This window comes from Plecotus auritus (assembly GCF_963455305.1).
Source record: "Plecotus auritus genome assembly, chromosome: 7".
NCBI lineage: Eukaryota > Metazoa > Chordata > Mammalia > Chiroptera > Vespertilionidae > Plecotus > Plecotus auritus.
In genome coordinates, this window is record NC_137774.1 from 42,162,023 (window position 1) to 42,179,928 (window position 17,906).

Below are 17,906 nucleotides of genomic sequence, written 5' to 3' on the forward strand. Positions count from 1 at the left end.
GAGTGCAACAAGGACCCTCATGATGGGGAGTGAACTGAAAGGCATGTGTTTAAATGAGCAGTTGTTCGCTCTGGGGCCATTTAACCTCGAGAGGAGAAGATGCAGATGAATGGATGACACATTCTATAAACTCTGTGGGATCAAACTGGCAGCCCCTGATGGAAACCAATCTCATCTCTGTAGATGGAATAATTTAATAGTCGTGGAGATGTCCAGAAATGGAATGAGCTGTTTTAGGTGGTAATGAGCTCTCCATCACTTGGGCTGTATAAGCAGAGGTTCACTGGCCACCTCTTAGGGATGATGGAGAAGAAGTTCCTAGTTTGGATGGAACTTCTCTAAGAAACCTTCTAGTGATAGAACTCTGATTTTATTGCTGGGCTTTCTGGTAACTTTTGGATCACTCTTAGAATATGGAAAAATAATTTTTGGTCCTCCAAGATCCTGACAAGTTGGAGGTAGTCCCACCCACAAGAGAAGCCAGCAGCAGCACCTAGAGGCCTCCCCTTCCCCATTCCACACACACACACACCCACCCCCCGCCCGCCCCAGGCTGCCTCTTTCACCCAAGACTTCCTCAAACCAAAAGTTCATTAAAAATCCCTTAGGGCAGCCAGACAGGCATGGCCTAGTGGTTGAGCGTTGACCTATGAACCAGGAAGTCAGGGTTTGATTCCTGTCAGGGCACATGTCCAGGTTTTGAGCTCGATCCCCAGTGGGAGGCATGCAGGAGGCAGCTGATCAATGATTCTCTCTCATCATTGATGTTTCTATCTCTCTCCCTCTCCCTTCCTTTCTGAAATCAATAAAAATATATATTTTTAAATCCCTTAGGGCAGTGGTCGGCAAACTCATTAGTCAACAGAGCCAAATATCAACAGTATAACAATTGAAATTTCTTTTGAGAGCCAAGTTTTTTAAACTTAAACTTCTTCTAACGCCACTTCTTCAAAATAGACTCACCCAGGCTGTGGTATTTTGTGGAAGAGCCACACTCAAGGGGCCAAAGAGCAGCATGTGGCTTGCGAGCTGCAGTTTGCCGACCACGGCCCTAGGGCATCATTTCCTGTGGCCAATAATGGGGCTGAAGCAATTCAGAAACAAACCAAAATGCCCAAGTGAAACCTATAACATATAAAGACCACAGCGAGAGTCTCTGAATGGGCCATCTGTCTTTTGATGTAGGGCCCACATGCCCTGCATTTTCCGCTGATGGCCAGGCCTGGACTTTTCCCACCAGCAGCATTAAGCGGACACAACAGAACCATGCACTTGGAAAGAAATCCACCAGCCTGTCCCAGGAAAGGGCATCAAGGGTGCTAAGTCCTACCCATCACCCAGGATCACCAAAGAGGCTCCCCCACTCTTAACACAGAATGTCCAGGAGCAGGACACAGATTGAGTTCTGCAAGCACTTCCTATTTTCCTCCTTCTCACCGAGCGCTGTGCTGCTTCTTCGTTGAACTTTCCTTGTCCTGGCTCCAGTGACTTCCTTTTGCTCTTTAGTTGCAACTTGACCTTCCTCCATGAAGTCAGTGGCTGGGCTGCATCAGCATCCCCCACTGAAAACCCCTTTCCAGATGTCGGTGACAGCACTGGGAACTTCGAGGGCTGACCTCTCCTCCACCCAGGGCCCTCCAAAGTCCATTCCCTTAATATGGAACTCAGGACCCAGGACAGCTCATAGATTTGTGTTTTTTTTTAATATGTTGTTATTTATTTCAGAGAGAGAGGAAGGGAGTGAGAGAGAGAAAGAAACATCAGTGTGATAGAGAAACATCGATCAGCTGCCTCCCACATGCACTGACTGGGGATGGAGCCCACATCCTGGGCATGTGCCCTGACTGGGAACTGAAATGGTGACCTCTTGGTGCACAGGATGAAGCTCAACCAACTGAGCCCGCTGACCAGGGCTATATTTGTTTCTTTTTTAAAATATATATATATTTTATTGATTTTTTACAGAGAGGAAGGGAGAGGGAGAGAGAGTTAGAAACATCGATCAGCTGCCTCCTGCACACCCACTACTGGGGATGTGCCCGCAACCAAGGTACATGCCCTTGACTGAAATCGAACCTGGGACCCTTGAGTCCTCAGGCCGACACTCTATCCACTGAGCCAAACCAGTTAGGGCTATATTTGTTTCTTGATGGCAAGGCTGTCAGGCTCCAGTTCATTGGCAGAGAGGAGGTTTATCACCTCAGAGCAGCATGTGCGGCCTCCAATGATGGTGTTGGAGATAAACCAGCACGAAGGGGCTCTTCCAGGACCTCGGTTTTCCTCAGAGCTCCTGTGCACATTCCTTTCATGCCACTTAGTATTTCCACCAGCACCTCAGCAAAAAGAAAAATAATAAAATAAAATAAACAAAAGACATCGGGGGGGGGGGAATCTTTCCCAGACAGTGAAATAAAACCAAAGGAAACATGAAAAATTGTCAGGGGAAATAAGCCTGCTACTCCTGGCAGAGGAATCTCACCCACACAGAACCGTGTGTCCTTCCTGAGATCACATGGCTCTGAGCCTCAGATCGCCAAGGTCAATAAAGGGCTCCACTAAAAATCCAGCTCTCCCTGGAATAACGACTCCCGGGGCTGGACAACAAGCAGGGCTGGCCATGGTGCATCTCAGCAAAGGGCTCTGGTCTTGGGTTTGTGAGTCTCATGGTCTTTGCAGCCCCAGCATTTAGCAAGAGTGCCTGGCACATTGTACACGCTTAATAAATGTTTGTCAAAAATACTTCCCAGGAATCCCATATGCTACTGACGGACACCTCCTTGTCTTGTGAGTAGAAAAAAGAAGGGGAGAAAAAACAACAACCCATCTTTCAGATTTAGCAACATATTATTTGTTTCATCGCTTCTATTAGAAAGCGAAAGTTAGGAATTGTGCAGAAAAGAGATCGCGTAGTAGGGCTGAGACTGCTGTCTTTGGAAAAGCCTGTGAAGTGGGCCCTCGGCTGGCATCTGGCAACTTGACCGGTGAACAGTTCCTTACACTGCTTTAAAACGTCCCCTGAAAGACAAGAGTGACTCCCTGTGCCTAAGTCGTTTGCACAAACAATATGGCTTACGATGAGCACCTGCTTCCCTTCTGGGAGGCTGGAATGTCGATACTTGCTACGCTGAGGGTTCTTCCAACCAAAACCGTGGGCACTGAATCGCTCATGAACTTCCCCGCAGACATTCCACACGTGTTGCCACAAGCCATTGCGGGAGGAATGAAAGGCATTCTGTACGATCCCGCTGGGAGATGACTTTGGGAAGCCTGAGCCTGGTTTCCTCCGGGCTTTGTCCATGTGACTTCTCCTTGGCTGACTTCTCTTCGTGTGCTTTTGCTGTGATGAACTGCAGCTGTGAGTATCCCTATCTGCTGACTCCTGTGAGTCTTCCTAGCAATTCAGACCTGGAGATGATTCTGTAGACCCCAACAGAGGTATCATATTTAACCTTCGTTACACAAACAGGCTAAAAACAACAAAACCCAAATTCAGCAAACGCCTTTCTCCTTATTTTAAATGATATGCAGCATCTCTTTTACTGCCACCCATACAGAAATTTATATCATTGACACTAATATCCAAAAGTTAATTTTTAAATTGATAAATCTCAGAAGAGAACATTACAGTGACAAATGGATTATATTCATTTCCATATTTACCTATTTTAGCATTCCAATCTGTGGCCGCACCATTTGTCCTATCTGTCTGGCGCATTGCTCTCAATCTGTGGACCACAGACCATTGGCAAGCCTTGAACTCACAGAGGTACTAAATATTCTCTGTGCATAGAAAAACTCATATATGTGGTAAATAAGATATATCTCAAATAACTTTTATATAGAGATACAACTATTTTTCAAATGTTTATGGATGCTTGAGGTCAATAAAAGATGAATTTATTTAAAAGTACAATTGCATCTGTACTAGTGAAGATCGCTATATACAGTTCTACAAAATGAATTTAAAGATTTTTTAAAATCTATAGTAGCCCAGGAAAACAATAGAAAGCGATCCTAGTATTTCAGAAATGGTGAGGAAATTTAAAAGAAAATAAATAGGATTCACTCTGACAAGAATCTAAATCAGAGGAAAACTGCTGAAGAAAAAGACCATTTTAAAGGAAGAAGCTGTTCCAGGGAACTTCAAACTCAAAGGTGTTCGACAGAAGAGAGTGGGAACCCTGTCACTCAGAGAGGGCTTATCTGGAGAGCAGCACTCAGGGCAGCCAGACTGGTCAGCCCTGCACCTGTCCCAAGGCAGACAGAAATGAAGCCAAGATTGTAAAGCTGTGTCCAGAGTATACGGTGAGGCCCCGGATGATCCAGAGCACCATGAAATCGGGAACCTACACACCCAGGAAAACACGCTCCCAGCTAATCCCTCCCTCCTGACAATTTCCCACCGCTCCTTCATAAGCACTGCGGGCAGGCCGGTATGTATTTCTGGAAGCAAGCAAACAGCAAAAATTCACCAAGTAGATATGAAAACCAACACTACGAAAGGCAGAAATCAAACTCTACAAATTCAAGAGTTCAATGGTACTCCAAACAAGCTTTCAAATAGAAATAAAGTATCTCTTTAAAATTAATTAAATGGCTTGAATTTAAATTTTGACCATCAAAATAAAAATTTCAAAAATAATATACTAAAACATCTTCTTTCTGGGCATAATAATAGCATGATATATGAAAGCAAAACCAAAACTGAACATTGTAGACTTAATCAGTAAAATCAAAACTGTCATTAAAATACCAATAAAATGTATAAATTTCCAGTTGCAATGAAGAAATAAGAGAAAGGGTAAAATAAATAGTATTTTAAATGAGAAACTAGTTACAGATCTGGGAAAGACTTTTAAAACTATAAGAGAACACTAATCACTTTAGTCAATAAATTTTAAAATCTAGATAAAATAAATAATTTTCTAGGAAAATCACCTAAATGTGCTCAAGCAGAGATAGAAATTCTGAAGGAACTAATTGTGGAAGAGATTGAAATAATAGTCAACAATCACCTCCCCAAAAGATATCTCCCCAGGTGGATTTGGGAGCCAGTTACATCAAAAGCTCGAACAAACAAAAAATATCTAACTATACCAAATATACCAGAGTAAACAGAAATCACCCCAGTTTGTTTCATAAGGTTTAGCATAACCATGATACCCAAACTGAATAAATATAATTCCCCCAAAATTCTGTAAACCATTCTCATTTAAGTGTTTAAATGCAAATTTTTAAAGGATATATTAGCATATCAAATACATCAATGTATTATAAGAGGATTACATTATCATAAAAAAGAAATTTTTCCCAGAATTGGAGGAACAATTTAATATTAGGAAATCTGTCATTGTAAGTCACCACATCAATTAAGTAAATGAATAAAGGCATAAAATTATTTCAATTGAGGGTAGAAAAGCATTTGGTCAAATTTAACATTCTTTTTTTGAGATAAATAATTGACATAGATGCTATGTTAGTTTCAGGTATGCAAAGTAATGATGCAATATCCTATCTAATAAAAGAGTAATATGCAAATTGACCGTACCTCTGCCACACCCACAAGCCATGCCCACCAGCCAATCAGGAGTGAATATGCAAATAAACCCAACCAAGATAGCTACGGCCACAGAGAGCAGGAGGGAGGCTTGGGTTTCCCCGAAAATGGAGGAAGCCAAGCTTTCCGCCTGCCCTTGCCAGCCTAGGCCTCCACTCAAGGCTACAAAGTTTCAATGATAGAAGATATATAAATCCAAACAGAAATGGCGGCAACCATGGAGCTGGAAAGAGCAGGAGGCTAGGGTTGCCCATGGCGATGGAGGAAGCCGAGCTTCTGCAGCCCTGGCCGGCCCAGGCCTCTGCTTAAGGCTACAAAGTTTCAATGATAGAAGTTACATAAATCCAAACAGAAGTGGCTGCTGCCTCGGAGCAAGCAGAAAGCGTGGCTCTGCTCCAGGCTACAAAGTTTCAATTGTAGAAGATAAATAAACCCCAGATACCAGTGCCTCCGCTTGGACTGCCAGGGGGCGTGGCTGGCCTGCAAACCACCACAGGCCCCTTGCCAAGGCCACCCCATGCCCCAAGGGAACCCCCACCCTGATTCAGGACACCCTTCAGGGCAAACCAGCTGGCCCCCACCTGTGCACCAGGCCTCTATCCTTTCTAATAAAAGAGTAATATGCAGATTGACCATCACTCCAACACACAAGATGGTTGCCCCCATGTGGTCAAAGATCCTGCCCACATGTGGACACAAGATGGCCACCACAAGATGGCCAGCAAGGGAGGGCAGTTGGGAGGGACCAGGCCTGCAAGGGAGGGCAGTTGTGGGCAATCAGGCCAGCAGGGGAGGGTAGTTGGGAGGGACCAGGCCTACAAGGGAGGGCAGTTGGGGGCTATCAAGCCTGTAGGGGAGGGCAGTTAGCGGTGACCAAGCTGGCAGAGGAGGGAAGTTGGGGGCGACCAGGCCTGCAGGGAAAGGCAGTTGGAAGGGACCCAGGCCTGCAGGGGAGAGCAGTTAGGGGTGACCAGGCCTGCAGGGGAGGGCAGTTAGGGGCAAACAGGCTGGCAGGGGAGCAGTTAGGCATCAATCAGGCTGGCAGGGGAGTGGTTAGGGGGTGATCAGGCTGGCAGGCAGAAGCAGTTAGGGGCAATCAGGAAGGCAGGCAGGCGAGCAGTTGGGAGCCAGCAGTCCTAGATTGTGATAGGGATGTCCGACTGCCCGTTTAGGGATCAGGCTTAAACGGGCAGTTGGACATCCCTCGAGGGGTCCCAGATTGGAGAGGGTGCAGGCTGGGCTGAGGAATACCCCCCCCCGTGCACAAATTTTGTGCACCGGGCCTCTAGTCCTATATAATAAAAGCCTAATATGCTGTGTCTGACCATTTGTTCGACCGTTCAACCAGTTGCTATGATGTGCACTGACCACCAGGGGGCAGATGCTCCGACCGGTAGGTTAGCTTGCTGCTGGGGTCCAATCCATCGAAACTGGGAGAGATGGGCTGGACACATCCTGGACCCTTCTTATGGCCCCTCCCCGGCCCCAATCGTGCACAGTGGGGTCCCTCAGCCTGGCCTGTGCCCTCTCACAATCTGGGACCCCTCGGGGGATGTCAGAGAGCTGGTTTCAGCCCGATCCCCACAGGCCAGGCCAATGGACCCCATTGGTGCACAAATCCGTGCACCGGATCTCTAGTATGTATATATTATGAAATTATCACCACAGTAAGTCTACTAGTAGTTAACATCCATCACCACACGGTTACATTTTTATCTTGTGATGATCATTTTTAAGACCTACTTTCTTAGCAACTTTCAAATATACAATACAATAGTGTTAATTATAGTCACCATGCTGTACATTACACCCTTGGAACTTACTAATTTTATAACTGAAAGTTTGTTCCTTTTGATCATCTTCACCTATACATTCATTCAACATTCTTAAAGCCCTCAGTAAGCTCAGAATGGAAGAAAACTTGCCTAATCTTACAAAACCCATCTGTCAATAACCTATGGAAAACATCACAATCAATGATGAAAACATCTGAAATATTTTGTTCAAAAAATAAATTTAAAATTCAAAGATGATTGCTATTACCATAATTATGCACATTGTACTTGAGATTCTAGTCAGTGTAAAGGACAAAAAAATTAAATGCAAAGTGGAATTATTGGGAAGGAAGAGGGGGATTTGTCAGCATTTGCAAACCATATAATCGTCTCTCTGGAAAATTCAGGCTATCAAATGAGAAGGCATTAGAACTAATTAGAGAATTTAAGTTTGATAACTATAAGATGAAAGATTTTAAAACAATAGTTTTAAAATGCACAGAAATAAACAATAATTTAGGTGTAATGGAATAGAGCAGAAGTTGGCACACAGGCCAAACTCAGCCCACAACCTGTTTTTATAAATAATGTTTTATTGTAACTCAGCTATGCTGATTTTTTTTACATATTGTCTGTGGCTGCTTTCACACTACGAAGGCAACATTTATTATTTAAACAGAAACCATATCACTATAAAGCCTAAAATATTTACTGTCTAACCTTTTACAGACAAAGATTGCCAAGTTATGGGGTAGATAGAACATCCCATTCTCATGAACTATTAAATCCATAAAGTATTTCAAAATTAATTATAAATAGGCAACTTATCTATTAACAAAAGTATAAAGTTTTTCTAAGGCATAAGAGAAATTCCCGAATGCAAACACTTAGTATTGTAAATATGCTTATTCTCCTCCAGTGAATCTATACATAGAAAGGAATCCCATTCAAAATTCCAATAGGAATTTGATAGAACTTGAAAAACTGCTTTCAAGATGCAAATAAAAGAGAAAATTGAGAACTCCCTCTTCCAATAATGGCAAACCATTTTTATTTAAACCAACCTTTCCATCCCCACCTCAAAGGTGGAAAACAAGCTGAGCTTAATGTTTGACAGCAGCTTTCTAAATGCATCCAAGAGTTAACAAGAGAGGGAGAAATTTGCACACCAAGACCTGAAAGAAGACAGAAATCTAAAGAGATGAGACTGGTGTTGGAGGTCACCTCAATTCCAAATACAGAAGAGGTGACTGATAAGCTAAGGAGCACATCTGAAAACTTCACAAGGCAAGGAGACAGAAGCTGGAGTCCAGGCCTTGGGCAGGGACGTTAGTGAACCACCCACACTAAAGGCTGCGAGCTCCATCCCGAGAGTAAGGGCGACCCAGACGTAAACCAACCTCACACAGACTGCCTCTCGGTTTCAAGTCCCAGGTGTTCCAGAATATTCCAAACCCTGAAATTGGATTAAGGTGATTCAAGATTGCTTACACCTGACAGAACCTAATGGAAACAAACTGGCATAATAACACAACATGTCAGAGCAGATTTGAAAAAGAACCATCTAAAAATCCTAGGGTCAAGACAATAGTAAATGGATAAAGCTGTTCTGAGGTCTTCATGGTACAGCAGGAAGTAACAGTACCAATCCCTATTTGCCTTTGACAAATCAATGGAGCATGTTGTAATCCAGAGAGATTATTAAAGATTAGTAGGGCAGTTTATAACTTCCAACCAACAGAAGAATAGAAGTGAAATCATGTATGTATGAATAGATCTAGGAAGATTCTGAAAACTAAAATGAGGGGAGATTTGTACAAAGAGGTGAGAAAAAATATTAAAGCCATATTTATTTAAATGATGTGTTGTAGGTGTAGGAATAGTGCTATGGTCTAAACGTGTGCCCCCACCCCAATATTCGTATGTTGCAACCTTAATTCCCAGTGTGATGGTACTTGGAGATGGGGTGTTTGGGGGGTAATTAGGTCATGAGGGTGAAACCCTCACAATGGGATTAGTGCCCTTATAAGAAGAACTTGCTTCCTCTCTGCTCTCCTCCTTGTGAGGACACAGCAAGAAGACAGCCAATCTGTGAACCAGAAAGAGGGTCTGCACTAGAACCCAACCATGCTGGCATCTTGATCTCAGACTTCCCAACTCCAGAGCTGTGAGAAGTGAATTTCTATTTTTAAGCTAACCAGTCTACGGTATTCTGTTCTAGAATCACAAACTGACTGAGACAGACAGATGAACAAATAAATTACAGGAATGAAATGGTTTTGTGTATACATGGCAATTTTCTCTATAATGAAAACGATAACATAGGAAGTAGGAACTGTTCAAAGTGTTCTACTTGAAATAATTTAATACATGCACTTATTATGAGTGATAAAATAGTATTTGCTATAAAGACAGCATTTTGAATCCCTAAGACAGAAGGAACTATTCAAGAAATAGTTTAAAGAAAATTGTATATCCGTTTGAAAAAAAAATTAAGTTAGATGGATAACTTGTACAATACAAAAAATAAATTCCAGTTAGATTAAAAAGCTAAATGTAAAAAAAAGAAAGAAACTATAAAAGAGTTGGAATAAAACTATAAAGTAATTGTTATAATTTGGTGTTGAAAAGACTTTTCTAAAACAAAGCACAAAACTCAGAAGCACATAATAAAAGATTAACACATTTAATCTCATAAAATTTTAAAACACTTTGTTGAAAAATGACACAATTACAAAGTTAAATTACAAGCAGCAAATTAGGAGACATTATATGAACACATTTAACACACAAAGAATTAATAGCCAATATACATCAAGATCTTATACAAATCAATAAAAAAGACACACAACACAATAAAAATTGGACAAATTATATGAATAGGCAATTCACAGAAGAAAAATACAAATGCCAATAATTGTGGGAGAAAATGCACAGCTTCTACTACCAGGGAAATGGAAATTAAAACAATAATGAGGTGTGATTTCACACTCATTATTGTGTCAAAAATAAAAAAGATTGATGGTAAAAAATATTAGCAAGAATAAGGGGGAACAGGTACTTTCAGATACCTGCTGGAAGCAGTGTGAACTTGAGAGGCCATTTGAAAGCCGTCAGGCATCATCAACCCACACTGAAATGTGCATTCCCACCCTAGCCAGTTTGGCTCAGTGGATAGAATGTCAGCCTGCTGACTGAAGGTCCCGGGTTTGATTCCAGTCAAGGGCATGTACCTCAGTTGCAGGCTCCTCCCCATCATCAAGTAAAATCAAATTGAAAACTATTTTATATAGTGTGATACCATTTATGTTTACACACACACACACACACACACACACACACACACACACACACACAAAGGACAAGAAAGACATTAGAAGAATGGACATCAAGGTGCTGACATAGGTTATCTGCAGGGAAGGGGGATGAGTAGTGAGCAAAGGAAGGGTGACTTTCATGTGTGAAAGCAATGTTTTGCCCAAACCAAGACTGAAGCAAACTGTGTGTTCAGCATCTTGAAGGCATGCTGGAGTCCCTTTCTGAGAGGTTTGAGGAAGGGCGGGGCCGTGAGCCTCGGAGAGCTGACACCCCTGGGGTGAATGGGCTCCTTGTCAAGGATGAAGCCCTGTTGCTCAGAACATCCAATTAATAGCCCCGATCGATTTGTTATCCTCTACTTCGCAGAAATATGACTTGGTATTTGTGATTAATGAGTCATGTCTGATGGTGGCTCCAAATTACTCATGCCACGTGTCCTGCTCAGCTCAGGAGCAGATAAACCCAGCACCGAGAGCAATAGGATTGCTTTAATGACCACATCAAACAGCACCCTGTACCCAGCTCGGTGGCCTGAGATGAGAAAGAGGCCTGCGTCCTGCTCCCAGGCCATTTGGAATGGCTCTCTCCCTTGGCCATCTGCATTTGATCCTCATTAATAAGCAACCAGCCTTAACTTGGGTCTGGAAACTTTAATTTACTGTGGTTTGCTCTCTAATGTTTAAATCTTGTAAAAGTGAGAACATATTAACATAATACCCATGAAATATGTAATTATATAAATAAGTGTCCCCAAAGTATCGCTTCTTATTAGATATCCTCTGAGTCAGTGGATATTAAACAACTCACCTGGAAGTTCAGAAAACATTTTGATGTTAAAAATAGGCTCCTGCATTCAGAAAGGTATTCTGGGCCGGTCCACGTGGTGTTCACTGCTCTTCTAATGAGGTAAGGGAGGGAGGTGGGAGAGGATGGTGTGGAAATAAATGAATTTTCAGTTGTGGGTTGTTAACCCAAAAAAGGAAAGGGCCATCATCAAAGCCAAGTTCACCTTGTAACATAGACACCGTGCTGCCTTGGGTCCCCACCACCATCCTGATTCCACCCGCCTGCAGATCATGTCTCCCTTGCAGGGACCCCACACCTTGGCCACTCCCTGGGCTGTGCTCTCCTGCCAAAACCCCAGGCTGGCTAAACCCATCTGTCTCCCTGCTATCCACCAGCACCAGGGCAGCTAAACATTGCCAGAGAAAGCTATTCTAAATGAACTGATTGGTTGCACTTTAAAGTCATGCTTCTGACAAAATCCAAACAGGAGAGGGAAGGAGGTGGGAGCCCTGCAGAAAGTTGTTCTCTACATTTTCTCCCCTTTAACCTCCTCCACCCTCATTCTGGCCCTCGAGGGCACCTCATTTTTCATGGAGGAATAAAAGAAAACCATTCACAGAACTTTCTCCTTTTCCACGTGCCAAACCGGCCAGGTGCCCACAGCAGGGCCCTCACTCCTGTCTCCATGAAGTCGTGTCCGGCTCCTCGCAGAGGCCAGTGCCCTGGACTTCATTCTTCCTCACCTTCTCCAGGGGTTCCCTCCTCTCCTGCACATTACATTGGATGTTCTGAGCAACAGGATTAAGCGCATTTCACTCCTCTGCTTAAAAGCTTCCCTGACTCCCCTTGCACTTAGAAGAACCTCCAAAGTCCTCCCAGTGGCTGGCTGGGGAGTGGGATCTAGCTCACTCTGAGGTTGCATCTGCAGCTGAGACAGACAGTTCCTGCTCACTCCTTCTAGAAGGGCCTGGGTCTCTCTGCTTCTCCACCTAAGGGCCCCTCTGCCCCAGAGAAGGTGCCCAGAGCCACCAGGCATGACCCAACCCAGGGGCATGGAGAAGTTAGCACCCTTGGCACCAGCCCCCAATCCATGGGAGATGGGTGGGAGTGGATGAACACCCAGTTCCTGTCTCTAAGTGGAACATCGCTGTTTCTCAGTGTCCCCGCTGGACTGAGTCCCAGGTGCCTATAGTGCACCCCTTCAGTAATACTCACGTGTTGGCTTTCTCCTCCCGCCTCAGTTTCCCTGCCTCCTAGGTTTGCTTCTTGAGCAACAACCAGCACCCACATCCTTGTTGTAGGGCCAAACTAGGAAGCTTCCACAATCCGAAAAGATGTTTCCTTGTATGTTTTCCATGTCTTTCTACCAGACTGGGCTGGGGCCTTGTCTGTCTTGTTCATCATTGTGTCAACAGTGTCTGCACAGCCTCAGTGCTCAAAATACAATCAGCAGAAGAATGAAGCAGCTAAAATGGCTGCTCACATTCCCACCAGCACAATGCCTGTGTACACATGTACACACACATGCATGCACGAATGCACACCTGCACATACATGCACACCTGCACGTGCATGCACACCTGCACATGCATGCACACTGCATATGCACGCACACACATGTGCAGGCTTTTCCCCAGTTCTGCAGAACCAGACATCCACTCTTTATCTTAACAGGTAACAACAATTCTAGGACACCCACTCTTAGTTATGATCTGTGTTAAGGTTCCCAGAGGCCTCCCTGTCCAGGGGCCATCTTTCCCTCTAGATAAAGGCAAGCCTTTAAGAGGGGAAAAAAATTACTTGTGATTAACACTAGAACATTCCCCCCTAGTCCTTATCTCCTGAGTCTTTGGTAAAGTCTTTTCCCCCATGGGACTGCAGTCTGTTTCCCCAAAAGTCTTTGATCTTTTCCTAAAATGCTCCGTTCAAGGCTGTCTGGTGCTCTTGAATTATTTCTATGTCCTGGACTCTAGTTTTACTCTGCTTGTATTCTTCATATAAATTTGGTCTTACTGAACAAAACTCAATTTTGGGCCAACTCCACACCTCCCTTTGCTCCAAGCAGTAGGGAGGTTATGCTCACCACCACCCCCAAACAATGACAATAAATATTCATTGAATAAAAAATATATTCCTTTATAGTAAAACCCCTTCTGGTTGACACATACTTTTGGCAGTTAAATTTTTATATGCCTAAGCATGGTGGTTTTTGTTTTTTTTTCTTATTTATTTTGCATTGAATGTACTGAAATGACTGAATCTGTAAATATATGTCCTTACACCAAATTTTGGGAGGTTTGGCCATTGTCTATTCAAGTAGTATTTGTTCCATTTTCTCCCCTTCAGCTTCTGGGACTCCAAGTATTCACATGTTAGAGACTGTGGGATTGCCCGATCAGTCCCTGAAGCTCTGGGTTTGTTGTTGTTTTTTCCAGCCTTTGTTCTCTTCAGTCTTTAGAATTAGTCATTTCTATTGGTCAGTCTTCAATTTCACTGACTCTTGCTACCTCCACTGTATTGTTCAGTCTACACAGTGAGGTTTTAATTTTAGATATTTACTTTTTGGATCTAGAATTTGCATTTGGTTCTTTTTTATAGCTTCTGCATCCTGCTGAGATTTTCTGTTGTTGTGTTTTCATTCATTTTAAGCATGTTTCCCATTATTACAATACCTGCTTAAATGCCTGTGTTCGGTAATTTCAACTCCTAGATCATCTGGATTTGGCTACATGGATTGTCTTTTCCCTTGAGGATTGTCCCATTTTCCTGGTTTTTCAAATGTCAAAGAACTTTGCATTGCATCTAAATATTGTGGCTTATGTTGCAGAGACTCTGGATTGTTTATATTACTCTGAAGAGTTCATGTCTTTGCTCAACAGGCATCTAACTTGGTTATGATACTGTTGTAATTAGCTAGTTATTCATAACAGGAAGGGAGCAAAGGGAAGGCCATACATTATAGGCATGTTTCCTGCAAAACACTTGGGGGGAGAGGGCTGGACAAAGGGAAGACAGACGCATGCAGTAAAGTAGGAGTGACAGGAAAGATACTTGCCTGTCAGTCACACCTGGGAACAAAGGTCATTGACTAGAATGGCCACTTTGGGTGCGTAGAAATTTGGGACACTTAATTCCCTAAACAAAGGAGCTCCGTCTCTTGTGCTCTTGGCTCCTCTTGGCTTAGCTCATGGCTCACACTTGGCTTCCTGGTATTCTCCCATGTGGCCCATGGCCATGCGGACCCCCACACACAAGGGACTGATGGACTGCACTAGACTGATGCTGTACTGGACCCGGCTCCAACACGGAAAGGAAACTCTGGACACTGGTTTGGCCAGCTACACATCTGCTCTGACTGGACTAAGGAAAATGGGACTTTAGAAACACAGACATTTAATTCCACGCAAATGAAAATCACTCCTCCTGGGCGAGTCTCAGAAGATTCTTTTTCTCGGGGTATTCTAAGAAGCCCACCCCCAGCAGCACCGCATGAGGAAGGGGACCTGCCATTTCGTCCAATATCAGTTAGATTCAAACTACAAACGCCTCGTCTGCAATAGACAGCAGATCAAATTCCATTCCAGTTTTTGGTCTTAGCTGCAAGCCACTTGGAGTCTGAACCATGCCAGACTTGGGCGGGATCAGCTGGAGACTTGGGTAGAGTTTATCCCCAGAATTTGCGGCTCCCCTCTCTGATTCTCTCCTTTCCAGAATACCTCTCACCCCCCCCCCACCCCTGCCCTGGCTCTGTCTTCTAGGTCTTCAGGCTGCAAAGATGGTGCTTTCTCTCAGAGCTTTTGTGAGCTGTGCTGTATCATGGCTTCCGTTGCTTTCAAGTCTCAAATACCCTACAAAATCAGCCTGCTTTTGGTCACTCCTCATAGCCTTCGGGTTTTAATATTTTATCTAGACTTCCAGGTTATTGTCTGAAGGAGGGGCAGTCCGTCAGGTGCTTACTCCACCAGAGTGGACAAGAAACCCAACTTTAGGCTGGATTTAGACTAATATTCAACATATTGGTTCGTTTATGCACATACTTATACTGCAGACTCAAATGTCAGAAAAACAAGAGTTTTTAAAAACTAATTGGGAACTAAGAAATAAAGGCATGTGGGTAGAGGAAAGGTATATTAAGAAACCTCCAGCCAAGGGAAGCTATAACAATTGAAAGAAATTATAGATTTCTTTGTAGCCAAGGAAACAAGGGAAATTATATGAATTTCATGTGTTTTGGAGGCCAGACATGGGAAACTACATGCTTTCCTGGCTGTGAACTCAGTGGAGTGGCATGGCTTCTCCTGTCAGTAGTGACACTCGGGTACACAAAGTTACTCCTGGTATTTAAAGAGCAAATGAAATAATTCAGGTAAAGATTTTCCCCTTAGGGAGTGATGATGATGATGTAATGTGGTGGTGGTGGTGGTGGTAAGATAAATTCTACCTCTATCTTGTCTTTGGAAGGGAGAACCACTTCTACCTACTGACAGATTTAACCCAATACATCAGTAACTTCTTTTTTAAATCCTGAGATCAGATGAGGATTTTAAAAAAAAAAAAAATTTTTAATGATTTTAGAGAGAGGAAGGGGGAGAGAGAGAGAGAGAGAGAGATGAATATTAGTTGGTTGTCTCCCATAAGCACTCCAGCTGGGATTGAACCCATAACCTGGATATGTGCCTGACCGGGAATCAAACCCACAACCTTTTGGTGTATGTGACAACACTCCAACCAGCTGAGCCGCCCTGCCAGGGCTACATCAGTAACTCTAAGTCAGTATGTCAAATGTCACTGAAGCCATCTCCCAAGAACAAGCAAACCCATCATCCCTAAGGCATAATGTTAGCTGCTTTCTGCCGAGGTCTGGGAATTGGCCTCCTGATGCCTCAGACACTCCGTAGGCAAGCACTCAGAAAAGGCCTGGGGAGCGGCCTGGGAAGGCCTCTGGGATCGCCCAGGCAGTCTCCGCATAAGTGCCGCACTTTGTTCTGAGGAGTTCATCAGAGAGGCAATGATCTGGAGAAGGCTCTTGGGGCAGGAGAGAAACACAATGCACCGTAATCAGCCTTGAGTGTGAGGCTGGGGCAGGGCCTGGAAAGCCACTCACAGCCCCTGATTCCTGACCCCCCTCCCTGGCCCCACCAGAGACCACCAAGGGGACATGTGACTCTCATCCAGGTCTCTGGTGGTGGGGGAGGACCCTGCCCAGGGTCACCACATTCCCTGCCTCATTCCCCTGGATGTGAGAGTCAGCTGGCCGTGCTGGGCTTCTGGCTGGGGCTATGCTGGAGAAGGATCAAAGGCAAGAGTCAGTCTGTGTTTGAGGTCAGTGTTAGAGAATAGAAATTTTTGAGCATGCTTCCTCCTAGTCGGCTTAGCCTTGAATCCCAGCTGCACCTCACAAAATAGCCTTGCAAGATAGAACACTGCCAGCTTTCTGAAGAACAGGATGACCCTGTAAATAACATGGTCATCAATAACATGACCCTGACATTAAGAACTGTTTTGTCTTAAATTGCTTGTTCTGCAAGAACAAGATGTGGTAAATGTGCTTAAAAGTGGTCCTGCACAAAGGGTCAGGGCTGCTCTCTGGATTCCCTGTGTGGAGAAAGGCAGAGCAGTCACTGGCCGGCTAATAAAGGCTCCCTAAATTTTATTTTGGTCTGGACTCCAGTGGTCGTTCACTCGCGCTCACTCCACAACATTTGGAGGCCCCCAGTGAGATCACCAGCCTTTGCTGGTCCTGTGACCAGAGCCCACCAGGGTCCCCGGACTCTCCGACCCAGGGAGAGACGTTCCTCAGCCCCGGGACTGGTAGAGGTCGGAGATCCTACCTACTAAATTTCCTGATTGACTCTGATCGGAGCCGCCTGGATCTGGTTCTTACCGGTAAGAAACTTATTTCTGGTTTTGTGGGTGCCCATCTGGGGTCTCTGGAAGGCTGGACGCAGCGCTACTTCTGAGACCAGATCCCGGCGCACTGCCCGGCGATCCTCAGTTGGTTGTCATTGTCTTTGTTATTCTGTGTTATTGTGGTCTAATTGTCTATCATTAGAATGGGTCAGTCTGCTTCATGTTCTGTCTGTACTCCCTTGCACTGTTTTTTGAAAAATTTTCAGGAATTCAAGTGGCGAGCGGATGACTACGGAGCCTCCGTTAACGCTTTTGATTTACAGAAATTTTGTCAAAAACTCAGACTGTCTGGTGTATAAATGTGAGTGTGAGAGTCTGTGTGAAAGACAGTGCAAACCCTGCTTTAGAGGGAAGACAGTAGAGAACTTTTAATTGCTTTTCCTTGATTTTTAATTTTGCTGTGTTAGTTTAAAATTTTGGAATTCTACAGTTAATTTAAGGGTATAAAATTTGTGGGGGTTGCCAATCCAGAGAAGTTTAAACAAAGGCTTGTTGGGTTAAGATTAGTCATAATTAACTGCTTTGTAGGCTGCCTTTTTCAGCCCTGCTAGCAAACAGAG